Raw genomic sequence first — 17,342 nt, forward strand, 5'->3', positions numbered from 1 at the left:
CTGGCATCAACACAGGAGCCAGTGGTAAATTTTACTTTTTGCTTATTATCACTTCTATCCTTAACATTTACGGATTCTGGGGAAAAAAAAAAAAAAACACACACACACACACACACGCAGGAATTTAGTTGAATCAACTCATTATATTAAGTTTCTATAGAAACATGTTTGGCATACTAGCAGACTTCCAAGCATGTGTTGCTTGAGGTTGAGGTTGCTCGTTTTCACAATAATGAAAACACTGCCGACCACGCTGAAGGTTATTATTGAATTCATTCTACCCCCTTATACTTAAAATTTAATAAATTAATTGGGAGTACTTTTACCCATTGTCTTTGTACTGATGCTGGAACAAAAGAGCTCCAACAGAAGCAGCTGCAGCTTTACAGACACAATAACAAAAAAATAACACAAACAATTATAAAACAATTGTGTAGACTTATATAAAGATAATCCTTTTCAATCATCACCTATGGCCCACAAGAAGTGTGTGGTGGTCATTCTATCTGCACAGACCCTGTCCTCTGCCTAGATTTTTTTAATTTTCTCATTATTTTGTGGATTGCTTTACTAACCCAAAATGTCAGTATTTGATCTTTCTGGTGAGTTATGAACAGCTTGTATGAATCCTGCTCTTTGTTTGAAATGAGAAACTTACTTTTCTAACAGAGAAAATGTAAAAGTAAATCAATTTTGTTTGTAAGAGTTGTTGTTTCAACTTGTACTTCAACTTGACCAGTAAAGTTTATTTGCTGTGAATTGTTACAAAATTATCTGAACTTGTCGTTTCATATTCAGTCAGCTTAAAATTTTAAAGCAGCCCAGACACCAACTTTTCAAAGTTAAAACAACTAGTTTATTTTTACAGTGAAGAGGTGAACTTTCAATGGATCCCCGGAGGCCATAATTAATATGTGGATAACCAAAGACAGTAATGCACCATTTGTCCATGTCCAAAGAGCCTTATCACAGGTGTTGGTAAGGACAGACAGATGGACAGACAGACAGCCACATGGTTCCACTTTGACGTCTGCTAATTCCAGGGAATCAATCCTAAATGACACCTATGGGATACACAGAGTGGATTTCCCTCTGATGCAGATTGGTAGTGGTTTGCACATGAAAGACAGTAAAATAAATAAAGCTGTGGCGAGCAGGCAGAGCTCCTCTGTCCGCACAGTACAACCATAATGGGATACACACTGACATGAGGGGAGAAGAAGAAGTGGAGGCCTGCTCCTGTTTTCACCACTGTTGCCATGGAAATGCTGATGAACTACTGCTGTTGGCCCTGAATATCGTTAGCGAGGGCGCTAGTTGTGAAAAATATTCAGATTTTTATGTAATAGAGGGGTAATAGAAAGTGACCTCACAAGTGGAATAATAGTGATTAGCAGAAAGCGGCTCTGTTCCTTGTCACCCACTCTGCTCGCTGATACGGTTTTAATCCTAAAACACGTCACTTAATCAAACTCAGTGGTATCAAATGGCTTTTTAACCTCCTCCAATCAATCTTTTCATCAGCTGCAGTGTCTGCGGCCAGCCCGAAGTAGGAATAGTAATGGTAAGACAATACTGGCTTGTTTCATCCTGGCTGGGATCATGCATGATACTCCTACAAGTTACACTGACCTCCTATTCCTCCCTGTGCCAGATCATATTCAGCTTTGTATTGTGCAACACTGGAAGTTTGCTGGGAGGCTCTACCAATTATCTCTGAATCATCTTGCTGAGGAAGCTGTACTAAAGCCCCACTCCACTCAATAACTGTGATTTACTTATTGTTACGTCACTTGGATGTCCTTGGACCCTCAATGATATATGTGACACCAGGAAGCAGTTTTTAAATTCATCTGCTGAAGTGTCTCTCTGCTAACCTTAAATATCAGTTTAGGTCATGTACTTGTTTGGAAACAAGTCACGGTATGGTAATATGCAGCTTACAAGTGATGTGGAAAGTTGAAGCACCCACAAAGAATATCAGGGGTGTAAATATAGACAGTGCAGGCAGGCCTATTGCACTGGGGCTGATGGTCTGGGGGAGCTCTTATAGAAAAGGTCCTCCAACAATGTCTCAAGTGAAGAACCAGCCTGTTCTCTTTCCCAGCTTATCAGATACCAATGTTTTGTCGCTGCCCCTCAGTGACTCAGATAGATACATGCAGTACCCATGAGCATGTGAAAGAGATGAACTGGGCTTTCGGGTGACTTAAAAGGAAAGCCACCAGCAGCTGTATCAGACACCCTGACCATACAGTACAAAGAGGAAGAGAGTCCACACATGGATGAAGTGGGGTGGATGGATCGCTCAAACAAGCACAGGACTTTCACCCAGGAGACTGAAGGTCATGACCCATAAGATTATTTAACGTTATTAGAAGTCGTAACAAATTTACAGTTAATCACTCATGTGATTAAGGGAGGATATTTCCTGGCAAAAATCATGTGTTAAAAACAGCTTTCTAACTGCAGACACAGCTGCCAAAAGGTACCTACTGCATTCCACTGGTATGTCCCAAGTTGTGAATGAGAATGTGTTGAGTTATTGTAACCCCAAACATGGTTTTCTCCTAAACCCATCCGAGTAGTTTTGTTGCCATATCCCACCCAGACAACATCAACAACATCAACCATGTGTTACAAAGGCTTCCTGGCAGCGTCTGATACAGCGGCTTGTGCTTCAGTATGCAACACCAAGTAGTGGCGACAAAACAGCCCCTGCAAGTGATTCAGATTACCAGCTGAGATATGTGTCCGTGTTCAAAGATGAGCTCACCTTAAATTAAAGTGCCCTTTACTATGCCCCTGACAAGGCCAACACATCTCCATCATGGTTTTCTTTCTTTCTTTTTTTTGTAAAATAGTCTGTAGCAATTACTAACAAAACTATATGTTTATTCTAGAGAAACTGTAAACTATAAATAACATATATAGAAAAAAACTTTCAATTAAAGGTATACATTTTTTTGTTTTTGTTACCAGGGTTCGTCATAGTAGCACGCCCTGGGGCAAGGTATAACTACACATACAGTATACTGAGAGTCGAGTAAAAGACAACTTCTGTCCAGCACTTAAACTTTGGAAAAGAACAATATTTTCATAATCATTCATTCTAGCATAATATAGATTAAATGAGGTGGAAGAAATAGAACAGAATATTATCAGAATAAAACATTACTCCAAGAATAGTATTCTTATACAAAGTCTTTTTCCAATTTAACAAATGTATTACAAAAGCAAATGAATAGACAAATCTGTGGAAATTATTACAAAATGAAAAGTAGATACTGAAGTTTTTTTGCCTCATTTAATACACCTCTATATGGGCACCATTAGTTGCACGAAGCACATCAAGATGGTACTCGATTTCTTGCCATGTTCGCTGTAGCATAGCCTCATCACTGGTGGCAATGGCATCAGTGATCTTTTGCTTCATGTGTGAAGCATGAATGTGATTAAAAACTTTGATAACCACTGAGTACATAGAACAAATCTGATGAACATATCTCATCAATTGCTTTTGTGATACATTTTTTAAATTGTAAAAAGACTTTGCGGACACCCTGTATATCTTAAAACATGTCTAGAGGGGATCTTTAAAATAAAAGTCATGTGTCTCTCCTCAAAAGGTAAACGGGGTAAACAATCGGCCCACTTATTGGCTCACATTAATTTGTGCATGTTTAGAGACACACTAATGCACTTACAACAGGGGCATTATCACGGTTTTGTCACTGGTGCCACTGAGCTGATTTATTCCAATTCTGGTCGACTCCCGTCTGATGCACTTCAACAAATCACAGCCTGAGGTCTGGCTGACCCCACACCACACTCATCTCTGTCTCCCTCTGTGACCCCTACACAGCTCACTCTGCTCTGACTGGGTGCAGCACCCAACACAGATATCACCCAGGAGCCGTGTTTTTTAAAGCACAGTGAACCAGGAGTCAAAAACCAGCTTGTCCTCAACACTCCCTGCATTTGTTTGATGCTCATATATTGGATGAATGGTGTAAAATAAACAAGTAAAATAAAATATATAATGTAATATAAGGTTGTGCTAAAACTGTAAACTGTTAAGAGTATATTTGCAGTTATTTATTAGCTTTCTTTAGCCTGAAATGTAGTTTTCCGTCTCTTCATTTTTAACTAATACCTGTTTGCGGAGTAAAGCTGTGAGTTTTTGTAATGATTAAGGGGCCTGTGACCACCAGCAGTGCCGTGTGACCTGGGGGCTCAGGGTGATAAGACCTCCATAACTCTACTTTATCCCTCTGCTCATTATCAACCTCAGTCCCAGATCTGCCCGGAGCCCTCGGGCTGCAGCAGGACAGGCTGCTCTCCACCTTCCATATAACCCCCTGTAGCCTGAAGATTACTAGGGAGACACTCAGGCTCAGTTTGACTAACCCCAAACACTTGACAGCTTCTTTCTGTGGAATGGAGGGTTAAACATTCTGTAGTACTCAACCACAAGAGAGGAAGAGTTATTTTGGTATGTACACATAATTGGCAAAGGGATAATTTTTAGGATACTTACAACTGACATGTTTATATTATTTTCTGACTGGTGTTTTATTCTTATTTTGGGTTTAAACTTTATGTTTCTCTCTTTCTTTGTAACATATCAGGGCGTTTATTTGGTAAAGTTTATTTGTGCTTCACATCTGTCCTGATGCGGTAAATTCTGCCCATCTAGCCTCCTCATGATGCCAAAAATCAGTATTTTCTTCGTATCCAAGAGGGAGACTTGAACAAATCCTTAAATCAATTCAGCTGTCATTTATTACTTAATTGTGACAGGTTGAATCATTTTCAGAGCCACAGCTCTGGACTGAAGCCTGACCAATGGGGCTACTGAGGCTGTCAAGATGTCGGCCAGGCTGCTACTCTCCCCAAATTTGGCTTTTTGGAGGGAAACTTGTAGCAGTCAGTGGCTGAGGCCAAGGAGACGTGTTAATACATGAATAAGACAGTTTTTTTAAACCTCATGCTGTTATTCCTGGCGTTTAATATCTGCCGCGTGGCCACGTATTTTTCATCACATTCTTTGAGTAGCAAAACACCGGACTGTTTTCATTTGTTTAACTTTCATGTCCCTCTAAGAGGGTTTTTATGAAGTGAACCGCTGTCCCATCAGTGGCACATGATTGATGTCTTTCACATTAACCAAAGAATCATTATGTAGCACTCGTCTGAATAAAATAAATCCGGAAAACGTCTTTTGATTGCAGTACACTGGCGTTTGTGTGTTCCTTTGAATTGAAAAGTTGCATCCCAAATAAAATGGTGTTTTGTGCTTGAGTTTCATTTTAGTAACTGAGTAACTGGTCATATAATTTTGTTCTCTCAAAGTACTGCATGTCTGTTTTTGTCTGTGTGAGCACTTCCTTCAGCTTCACTTCCTCTGCTTGTTTATGCATTCATGTTTATTCATATGTGAAGGAGGGTTCATGTTGGCATGAATTTGTGTATATGCTTGTGTCTGTATTTGTGGTGTGTGGTGTATGATGATGGACATGACAAATGCCAATGAAGCTGAGTTCTCATAACAAGGTACAAGGTAGATTTATTTACTATTTATAACACTGGATTGTACAACATTGAGTTAATAGTTCCCTTTTCACTATTTACACAAAGAAATGTTAAATGCAAAAATGATATGAAGTAGATTGGTTGAATTAAGAATAAGTTATAGACACAAAAATAAACCAAACTATTTTGCATTAAGTGCTGAGGATGAATTAAAGGAGTCATTTGTGTACAGATGCAAGTGACTGTATGAATGCGAGATGCGAGGAGTCTCACCGCCTGAGGGAAGAAGCTGCTTTGCAGTTTAGAGCGGATACTTATATATCTCTTGCCAGTTGTTCACCTCAATAGTCACTTCCATATATTCAGGTGACTAAACAAATATTTTTGAATCTGGTAACAGAAAGACTATAATCTGATTATGTTTAATCTCACAAACACAGTGATAGAATGTTATGGAAACTGTTATGTTCTGAAATATGCTTGTGACTTTTAATTCTTATGTACAGTATGTTAGTCTGATATTTTTATATTACTTAAATCTCATCAGCTTTTCTATGATTGTCTGGTACAGTAACCTGAGCATCAGGGATAAAAATCACCTGAGCCATATTGTTAAGGTGGCTGGTAGGTATGCTCACATAGCCAGATCTCTCATCAGATTGTCTGTCTGTATTTTGTTTTTTGTATATGGGTTGTTTTTATCTGTTCTGTTTTTTATCTTGTGCCCTGACTGCAAATCAAGTTTCCCACTTGGCATAATAAAATTGTCTGAAATCTGAAGTCAGTAAGGTTTTTGTAGAGACAAACTGTCACCAGTGGCTTAAAGGGAGTTTTGAACTATATAAAAGTTTTGTGGTAGATTGCTGCCACATTTATTGCTTGATATGTAATTATGCATGAAGATGATCACTTGTGTTTAACATGGAAATTATAAAGATAAAAGTCAAAGTGCAAATAGTCGATATGTAACCAGGTATGGAATTTAACTGAATATATTTACTCAAGTACAAATTTCTGGCACTTGTACTTCACTTGAATATGTCTGTTATATGCTGCTTTATACTTTTTTATTCCACTGCATTTGTCTGACAGCTTCAGTTACTAGTTAGATTACTTCTTAAATACACTCCTGTCCAGTTAAAACCATGCACCTCACAATATCTTGTTTTTGAATGTTTGGGATAAACAAAAGTGTTTTTATTAAGTGCTCTGTAAGTATGTATGTAAATATGAATATACAGTATATTCATATATATATATATATATATATATATAATTTACCTTTACTTGTACTTCTGATACTTAGTGCATTTATTACCAGAAAATTACTTTTGATACTTAAGTATGCTTTTTACTCAAGTACCATGAATGGTTGACTTTCCGTTTCACTTTAGTTTATAACACAGCTTGCAGCAGTTGAAGTGTTGCAAGATGTTGTAGCATGAAACATTAATTCATGTAGACATTTGTTGCACGGTGTTTTTAAGAACATTTAGAGAAAAACATTATTTGGACAGCCTTACTGTAAAATCATAAGAAAATTTAGGTTATATTTACTTTGGAGAAACCTGGAATGTCAGAGTCATGACACAACAATATGAAAAACTGACTTTTTGAATAGACTCACTGTTGTTAATGACACAGTTGCTCAGTCTTATGATGCGGTTATATTACAGTTTGCAGTTCTATTTATGAGCAGACAGTGTCAGTCTATCTGTCAGAGAGAGACGGGTGTAATTGGAGGAGGCTTACTAGAAAGAGCTTGGCAAGCTCTGCAGAGCAAAGCAAAACCCTGGACAATATTCCTGCTTCATGCTTGAAAATCAATAACCCAGACCCCGGTGGTGAACGCACGCGAGACAGACCCCACACAGCGGTGAGCTTTTTACTCGTCCACTCCCCCTCACACCCCTCGTTCTTCCCTTCCTCCACATTTACACCAGAAACTCGGCTCTGTGTGTCCACTGTTGGGTAGAACAACCTCCATATTCCTCTCTTCATTTCAGTTTTTATGTTTTTCTCCTCTCATCTACTACTCTCTTCAGCGAGCCAGGTTGCAGAACGCCAGTGACGGATACTGGGAAATAGCTCTAAAATGATTCATCAGCTGGCTGACCTTTACCACATGCATGCATTTTTGTGCCTGCGAGTGTATGTGTAAGAGAGCGGAGGGGGCGGAGGCGTGCAAATTTCTTGTTTTAATTTCTCAATTGGCTCTTACCCAGGGGTCAAAGGTTGGCTTAGCACAACAGCTTTGACAAGATAAGCACCTGTTTCTCTGCTGGTAGAGGCCAGAGTTATCCTATTACCCTCAATATGTAAACCTCTCAAAGGACCTGTACACACATGCGTAAATACTGACGTAAATATGGGAAAACACCAGTGCTGCTCTCTCAGGGAAAACACTAACACTGTCAACACCTTCCACCCCCGTAACTTCACAGACATCCAGTATTACCTGACTACAAACTCCTCATCAGGAGCTTTGTTTTGAGCTGTGTTTGATGCTTTGTTTACCTCGTTAGTAGAAAATCTGTAATTGAACGTTTCAGAATGCTCATTACACTTCACAAGTTTTATATAAAAGGTGCTGGCATGGATATCTCTGTGGGCACGCGGTCCCTTGGGTTGGCATTTCTGTATTTTTAGACAGAAAATAGGCACAAAGAAACCACCTATTTCTGCCACATTTTAGCACCCATAATTTGGCCCACCCCTTGTTTACACAGGCCTGACTGATCTTTTTGTTTTTCTGCTGGTGAAGGATGAGGGGGTCACTCATAACTGGACAGACACAGAGGCTTAAAAACAGAGATATCCTTTTACACTTTAAAGGAGAGATCTGTAATATATTTATTGCAATAAATTACAAAATGACCATATGTCATAAGAGATTAAGGAAACATGTTCAACTGAAATATTTGCTTCTCTGACAACAACTAAATCCACAATGTCCTTCTCTGAAATTTCTATTCTAGTTCCTAACTTGTGCTATCCCATTTCATGGTAATTAGATTTCAATTTAATGTCAAATATTTGCTGAATGAGTTAAGTAATAATATTAAGAGGTAGATGTTTATAATGGTTAAACTGAGCGATATGTTAATGGACTCTGGCAGGCAGTAAGGTAGGCAACAACTGAACTCCATCTCCAGAGTGTCTATTCTCAGAGCAGTGGGCTTTTGTTTTCAGGATGACAGGCTTAGCTTTACACTGACAGATGATTTACAGTTATAAACAGCTGATCAACTTATAGTGTATGACCTGTCTTCGCTTGTTACTGTCAGGGGGGAAACAGATCACTTCAACCATAGACCTTATATTACATAGGATTTCAGCCTATTTAATATGCCTATGCCGCCTATGGTTCCACCTCACTATTTGGACTGCAGTACTCAATTTTGGATGTGCAATTGTTCATTTAAAAAAGTTATTTCAGATTCACCTACGTCACACAATAACACAAACATATTAACTGATTGAGGCAACAGTAGACAAGCAATTTATATATTCTGTGAGGTAAAATTACTGTTCTTAAAGAGTCTGGTTTCTTTGGAGAAGGCAATATTTCACTTGATAAAGCCATAAAGCATTTTTTTAAGTGGCTGAAGTACCTTTTGTTGCTGACCCTGTCCACAGTAGTTCATTGCTAAGCTTCCTTGCTGGTTCTCCTGTCTGCTTCTCTAAACTATTGGCATGCCGACTGCAATCTACTGCAGTTAATACACTTTTCATAAGTACTTCATACAACCCCACTTCAAAAAAATCCAAACTAGCCCTTTAAGTTAAAGATGGAGCCAGTCAGAAATCACAAGCTGCTCCATAGTTTCTGACTGTGTTTTTCAGAGCAGTGACAGGAGGTGAAGGCACTCCACCTACTGCAGCTAATGATGTCAAATCTGTCTATTTTCTGCGCTGATCTGAAGTCTCATTAGACCGGCGCTGGTTTGTGATGGCATGTTAAATTTTCACACTTGTGTGGTGAAGTTATCTAAACCCTGAGGCCCAGAGACAGAGTGGGATACAGTCTGTTGAGGTGAACCTTGTCACCATGCCGCAGTGAAGACAGGTGGTCATTAAAGTGTCAGATCGCTCTCTCTCTCTTACTCACCATGTTGGATTTTCCTCTTCTCCAGTCAGATTGCTGTTTTGATAGAAACCGATCATTAAATGCAACATGTTTCCTGAAATGAAACCAGAGCTTGGACTAGTTGTTATCTGTGCTGTAAACATTGTCCTCTACTGCTCTATCAGTACTCCCATACAGTGAATAAAGGAGTTTCCTTATCTGGTGTGTTTGTTTTCCTTTTCATTTCCATTTTTAACTCAATTACATTTTTAACACCAACCCATGTGTACACGTGTGTGTGTGTGTGTGTGTGTGTGTGTGTGTGTGTGTGTGTGTGTGTGTGTGTGAATGACCAGTGAGGCTAGAGCTTGTCTGCAACTAATCTTGCATAATACAGGACCAATCATCTTAGTTTTTTGTGCACATTTATGACTGCATGTTCAAGGATCTCTTGTGGTTATGGTGATTCACAACTGGAAAATCTACATAAAACCTACACACAGGCTAAAACAAGGCTTACTAACTACCAGTGGTGGGAAGTATTTTTCTCAGTGGCTGTAATCCATTACAGTCACTGAGAAAAATATGTAATTAAATTACAGTTACCAATCAAAATGTTGTTTACGGCAAAGGGTTTACATCCAAATATTCTTTTCAGGTTGCCTGGCAGAGATTTACTCTCTCACTCCCCTTGTTGAGACTGTGCGGTGCAGAGAGTGTGTGCAGGGGTGTAGCGCTCTCTGTGGCTGTTTCTGAAACTGAGGATCATGTGTTTCAGGTAATGTTGATAGATATAATGTTATGTGACATTATACCTCTATATCAGCATCTATCTGTGATGCTGATTAATTTATGATACTGATTGTATATTATAAAATGCTACAAGATTCCTGGCTAACTGTCTTTAATCTAAACCAAACCAGTGCTGAAAGAAGCTTTTGAAATTATCTTTCCTTTAATCCTTATTTTAGTATTCCACTTTCCTTTTTTTAGGGGAAGACATGACACACAGTGCACACTGGTGCTCCAGCATCAGCAGTCATTCAGCTTAATTAGCTGTATTTAGCACGGATGCAACTGAAACCAGATGTGTAATTCGGGAAAGCACAAATAATGTGTTGGAAACTGATATTTCTTCTACTGAAAGTTGTTCATTATTATTCAGGGAAAAACATTTTCAAATTGTAACACAGGAACATTCGGAGTACTACTTTTTTACGTAGATACTTAATTTTACTTGAGTATAATATTGTAGTACTGTGAACTGCAGTAATATTAACTCATCAAGAAACATTAAGCATCATTGTAATTTCAGATCATTCCCTTCAACCAAGGATCTTTTTTTTTTTTATATCTTTACTGTCAAGAGTTTCTATTTCCAATGCTAAACATAATATTTTGATTTACAAACATTATTTTTGGTCAGTTTCTTATTGCTCAGTGTCCCCTGGTTAAAGGGGTGGTGGTGGGGTTCACTTCATAAAACTTAGAAACTTGGATAATAGCACAGGGAGTGGACTGAACCATTTTGCACCTTTTGTAAGGGGTAAGAGGGGCCTCAGAGATCCATTATTATTATTATTTTTTAATACAAAGTTCAGTCTCTCAAACGATTTATTCAGCCAATTTTAATTGAGTTATGAGGCTAATTATTAGAAATAAAAAATAAATGAAAATAAAAACAAACTTGTCATGCCCTCCGCTAGTTGGGCCCCTGAGCACTCATTCGCACTCCTGCCCCCACTGTGAAGTCCCTGACTGTGTGCGAGTGACTACTGAGCCAGTGGACACTGTGTGTGGTACCTGACTAAAGAGCAACTGTGTGTGTCTGACAGGCAGCACTGTTAATCCATGCATGAGTACAGGGTCATATTGCTCAGGAGCATGTGTGTGTGTTTGGTGCCAGGGGGGTATGTACTGTACTTGCCATTGTGTGTTTGTGTGCGTGTAAGTGTCTCCCCTCACCATTCGTTGTTAATTAGGTATGGTGATGTGAGTATGTTGCAGGCTCGCATGATCAAACGCAGTAGGCTGAATGTGAAACCGTACAGGGACCAGAGGAAGCAGTCACGAAAGCCGTCTTGGCAGTCGGTGTGTGTGTGTGTGTATATGTGTGTGTTGTTCCGAGCCTTGCTGGAATACTCTCTGGATGCTGTGGCCTTTCACTAAGCCTGGGCTTTCTGCTGTATTAATCACCCTCTGCAAGGTCTGATTTCTTGGCCTCGCGCGCTGAGTCTGAGGCCTTGACACTCGACTCTGCTCTTTGCGCTCTCCGTGAACAGCGAGTCAGCATGGTTTCCCACAGCATGTGGTTTCAGATGTGTGCGAACGCATGAGAAGGGAACTAGAGAGATTTGACATGTGTACGGTTGAGGGAGAGGGGAGTGGAGGAGGTGGACAGGAGAGGAGGGGAGGGGCTGCTTACACGCATCTGTGTGCGGCAGCTGAAACTGGCAGGCCTGATAAGAAGGGTCGGTCCAAGTGAATGGGGGTCAGCGCTGGAGTGGTGTAGTAGGGATCCAGTCTGGGTCGGAGAGGCAGTCAGGGGGACAGGGGTCCCAGAGGTCACAGACTCACACAGACAGGGTGTGTAGCCTTACATTGTTCTGAGGCAGCCCGGCCGTACGTATGAATGACGGTGTGTCACCGTGAAACACTTTCTCACAATTGTCTGTAAGAATGTGTGCACTCATGAATTTTATAATCATGTATGCTACAGTGTTACCGCTCTGTCATAACACACAGGCCTGGACTGACAGAAGATATACTGTAGAGGTTTCATTTAGAAAGAAAGACGTGCGGAACTATCAGGTAATGTCATTAAACTAATCTTAAACTTGAACCATCTTATGTAAAAGACAAGTTTTAATAATAATAATAATAATAATAATAATAATAATAATAATAATAATACTTTATTATTTATATATTGTATGTTTGCAATCTATGTAAGAGTGACATTCTGTTTCTTATTTCTGGGGATGCATCCTGTGTTCACAGGTTTCTGGAAAGAGGGTGCATAAGCTGTGAAGATTATAAAACTCTTTAAGCTGTTTTTTTTGGGGTGTGCCATTGACATGAGTAATAATTGACGATTGGTTCCCAAAAATGAGGCCGCAAAAATTGCAGATACAAGCACTGCCATCTTGTGCCGTTATCATACACCCAGTCAACTCACAAGCAGGGCTCAGGTGTCAATCATGGTGTGAAAACCTCTTTTTATAGCATCAAATACCAAATTAAAACCAACCTTATCTGAAAAATGAACACTTGAACAAACATCAGCATGATGAGAATTACCTACAATGACAGAAATCATGTTAGAGAAAAATTTATTTGACGTGTACTTTGATGTTTTAGTTTGCTCCACATCTATCTGCTAAAATGGAGGGGGCAGAGTTTATGAACTATACTGCAGCCAGCCACCAGATGGAAATCAAGATGTTCGGCTTCACTTTTGGGGAACTGACATGTCTTCCAGCTTTATATATATCAATGAGTTGTACACATAAAATTGACTCGATAGCTCAGGGACTAGGACACAAGCAAAGGGTGTGAGTAAATCAACACACCACCACTATACCTTCCTTACTGGGTTGATTAAACCATGTGCATAATGTTATGATATTATTATTATTATTATTATTATTATTATAAAAACATGCAGCCTAAATGTAGCGTCTAATAAACACATTCTTTAAACCTCCAGTGTTAGTGGAAAGGTGAAGTGAGGGTGGAAACCTGAGCAGGTGTGAAATTGAATGTTAGGTCAGCATAGCCAAGCTAGAAGAAAATGAATTAGGGCTGGTGAAAATGTGCAAATATAACACAGGAATCTGGACTCGGATAAAATTAGGGGAAAAGTGATCTCCTTCGTATTTTGTCAACTACATGGAGGTAATGTTCCTGTTTTGGTGGAACTGTTGTATTATTGTGTTCTGTGCCTTAATGTTGATGCTGAGCCTACAACCGATAATGGGCTTTTGGACGAATGGGATTTCAGGAAATTTTCCAAGCTATTGGGGTTTTGAAATAATGTGCTGTCAGAATAATGGCGTTACGCCATCTAGAGACGATTAAAGAACAATATTTTTCCTTAGAATCACACTATCATTAAGAGTTGCAGCTGTTTTTCACAAGATCTGTGAACTCTGACTGTGTTAGTTTGACCTTTGATTTCTCAAACTTTCTGATGAGCCTGCCATTTTAAACAGTACAAAACAGTAATAATAACAACAATAAAAATGATAATAATAATAATAATAATAATAATAATAATAATAATAATAATAATAATAATAATAATAATAGTAATAATAAACTAGCTGACATTACACCAGGGAATTGTAAATGGAGGGGAGTCATTCCATTTAGGCAGTGTGGAAACGCTGTGAAACCAGATGTAATTCTGTAATTCTCCAGCTCTTCTCCAGATGCGATTTGTGTGTGTGATGTGTGCGTCATGTTAGCTCTGGGTTGGCAGTGCCACTTTTATGACCTAGAGCTCCCCAGTCTTAAGCCTGGACTATTTTGCCATTAAACCCCTGTGTCTCTCACACAGAGCCTTTGCTTGAGCGCTCTTGTTACTGGAGGGAATCTGTCAGTGTGACGCAGCACTAGTTTGTCTTGGCGGCCACTCCACTGCTATGGGATACAGATGTTAACGGTCTGTGTGTGTTTCCCAATTAAAGCATTAATCCAAATCAACCCAAATGATCGCACACGGCGTAACGACAACCAGGGAGGCCCCATCTTACTCTCCTTCTACCTCTCTTTTCTGCTCTCACTCTCTGTCCTCCCTTTCTTTCTTCTTAAATGTCCATCTTTTCTCACCCTGTGGCCTCTTTAATTGTCTCCATCACCTCCTCAGTTCATCAGTGTAATCCACCTCTCTCCTTCCTCCCCCCTCCCCCTCCCCCCCAGTGATTACTCACCCTGCATTCCTTCAGCATGCATCAAAGCAGCCTAAATGTGGAAAAAGTGAATGTGGAGAAGAGGAAGACAATAGCGCAATGAGGCTCCACTCTGCCGACCATTTCATTTTTCCACTATTTTCTAACATTCAAATGTGTTTATTTTCCGCTCACTGCAGCAGCTATGCTATACCATATATTACACGACTACACTCTTAGAAATAATGATTCCAAAAAGGGTTCTTCCTGATGAGCTGAGGGTCTACCCAGAACTGTTTGCTTCTGAAGAGCCCTTTGTTGAAGACAGGTTTTGTCAAGGGTTCTTTGTAAGACTTAGTGTGTTCCATTAAGAACCATTTTCATCAAAAGAAGCCTTTTTGATGGAAAGAGTTCTTCAAGGATTGTTGAAATCCTTGAAGAACACTTTTGTCAAAGGTTTGTTGTACTGTAATGTAAAAGGTAATCAGTAGAACACTGTGAATGGGTTCTAGATAAACCTGTTGAAATATGAAAGGGTTCTTGGGAAAACCCCCTGGGTGGGTTCTTGATGAAAACCCTTGAAAAATAAAATGTTTTTTGCGAGAACCCCCTGGGCGGATTGTAGATAAAATCCTTGGACGATAAAAGGGTTCTCGATAGATCCATCTAGGTGAGTTACAGATCAAACACATAGATTATAGGGTGGGTAGGTTCTAGATGAAAACAGGTTCTCAGTAGAATCCACTGGGTGGGCTCTTGTTAGCATCCTTGGAAGATCCATGGAAGTTTCTGGATAGAACCCCCAGACAGGGTTTTGGGTGGAGCCATTACATCATTCAAGGGTTCTCTGTAGAACCTTTCAGAAGGGGTTCTAGGTGTAACCATTCACAGATAGCTCTGGGTATAACCCTTAATGTTTGATTTTTTTAAATTTGTTAGGATCCCCATTACCAATGCCCTAAAACAAAGCTAGTCTTTCTGGGGTTCACATTCTAGGTTCTGGGTATAAGTGTGGAAGATTTATAAAAGGTTCTACCAAGAACCAACAAGGGTTCTCCTAAGGGAACCAGGCGAAGAGGCCTTAATTGTTCTAGTTAGCACCTTTCTTTCTGAGAATCTACAGCAGGCATGTAATTTAACACAATGACAGATTTCAAGCTTCTTGATGAAAGCCTTTAATTCTGAGGGATAACACGACTTTTAAGGGCATTTGCAAACTCTCATGGTAACGTCTGGGTGCAAACACATACACACACCAACCATCTACCCATCCACCCACCCACCCTCACAGTGATGTGCAGCTCTCACACATGTTCAGGTCCCAAACATCCTGCTGCAGCTTACACTAACTCATCATGTGTACAAACAAATGTCTCGAGGAGGCAGGGCGCGTTTCGGAGAATAACACCCACCTGCACAGGTCAAACAGTTCACAAGTTAGTGGCCTCACAGATATATTGCACACTTGCAAATTCACGACCCATGCAGCACTTCTTGAAAACCCTTTTGCTTTCGCCCAAAGCACGCACACACACACACACACACACACTGTAGTGCTCCACCACTGGCACATACAGCACATACTATACTCCCACTTCAAACATGTTTCTGAATGTAACTACAGAGCCAGGCAGGCTTAACAATGGCCAGATATAGAGAAATTCTGAGTAAACAGTCAAAATATGGCTGCAGGCAGAGATGGGATGAGCTCCATCTGGGGAAGCTGATGCCAGATACGCATGAGTGTGTGTCTGTGTGTATGTGTGCATGCTCATGTGTGATGGCAGTTCTGACGATGAAGATGTCAGTGTCCTTGTGTGTGTGTGTGTGTGCATTGCAGGGCGTCTGTATGTGTGTGTTCCCCTGTCCTCCCAAACCAAACACAGTTAACAGTAGCCTGCTGTCATAACACCCTGCCATTCTACAATGGAGGCCGCTGTTCATTCTAAACACGCAGACAGGAGACGAGAGGGAGAAACGCTGGAGAAAGAAGGAGAGACGAAGAGGCTAAGAGACAAGAAAGTGAGAAAGTAACGGGAAGTGGTAGCGATAAGAGATACTGGCCAGGCTGATCATTCAATTGTGAGCAGGAGCGAGGGCATCACTTTGTGTTGAAAAGTGGTGAATGTCATGTTCTGTTTTGTTTGACTTTGACTTGATGAGGCAGTTTGGGAATAAATGATCTAGCACACTTAAAATGATCTCCTGACACGTACCTGTCCAATTTCAATGCCTCTGGTAATTTGTTCCATTTATTTGGTGCAACAAACAAAAAGCTACTTTACCAAGCTCAGTATGGATCTGGGGATCTGCTTTTTATGCCTTCAGTTTATAGGGCAGATGAAAATATGACAGGAAAGGGGGAGAAAGAGTGGGGAATGACAGTCAGCAAAGGACCACAGGTGGGAGTCGAACCCACAGACGCTGCAGAGGACCCACAGTCTCAGTACATGGGGCGAACGCTCCACCACTGGATTTGAGTTTTAACAGAGAGCTGAGATAGAAGGGTAACTTCCACTCCAATGCTTTATAAACAAAAATGAATCTGTGTCCTTTCCTTCTATCACATTATGGCTGGTTGGGAAAAACTGCATGGCAGCCCATCAATAGGGCATAGTGTAGGCGACTACAGAGTCGAAAATATGAAAATACTCACCAAACAACATATAAAACCAATGGAAGCACAGGTAACAGTCAAACATCACATCCACAGCTTCAACATCATACCAATCAATCCAACAATGCCAACATCACATCCAGTGGTGGACAGTAACTAAGTACATTTACTTGAGTACTGTACTTAAGTACATTTTTGAGTATCTATACTTTACGTAATTTTTTTCTTT

This window comes from Lutjanus erythropterus, chromosome 1, assembly GCF_056507025.1.
Source record: "Lutjanus erythropterus isolate fLutEry1 chromosome 1, fLutEry1.hap2, whole genome shotgun sequence".
NCBI lineage: Eukaryota > Metazoa > Chordata > Actinopteri > Lutjaniformes > Lutjanidae > Lutjanus > Lutjanus erythropterus.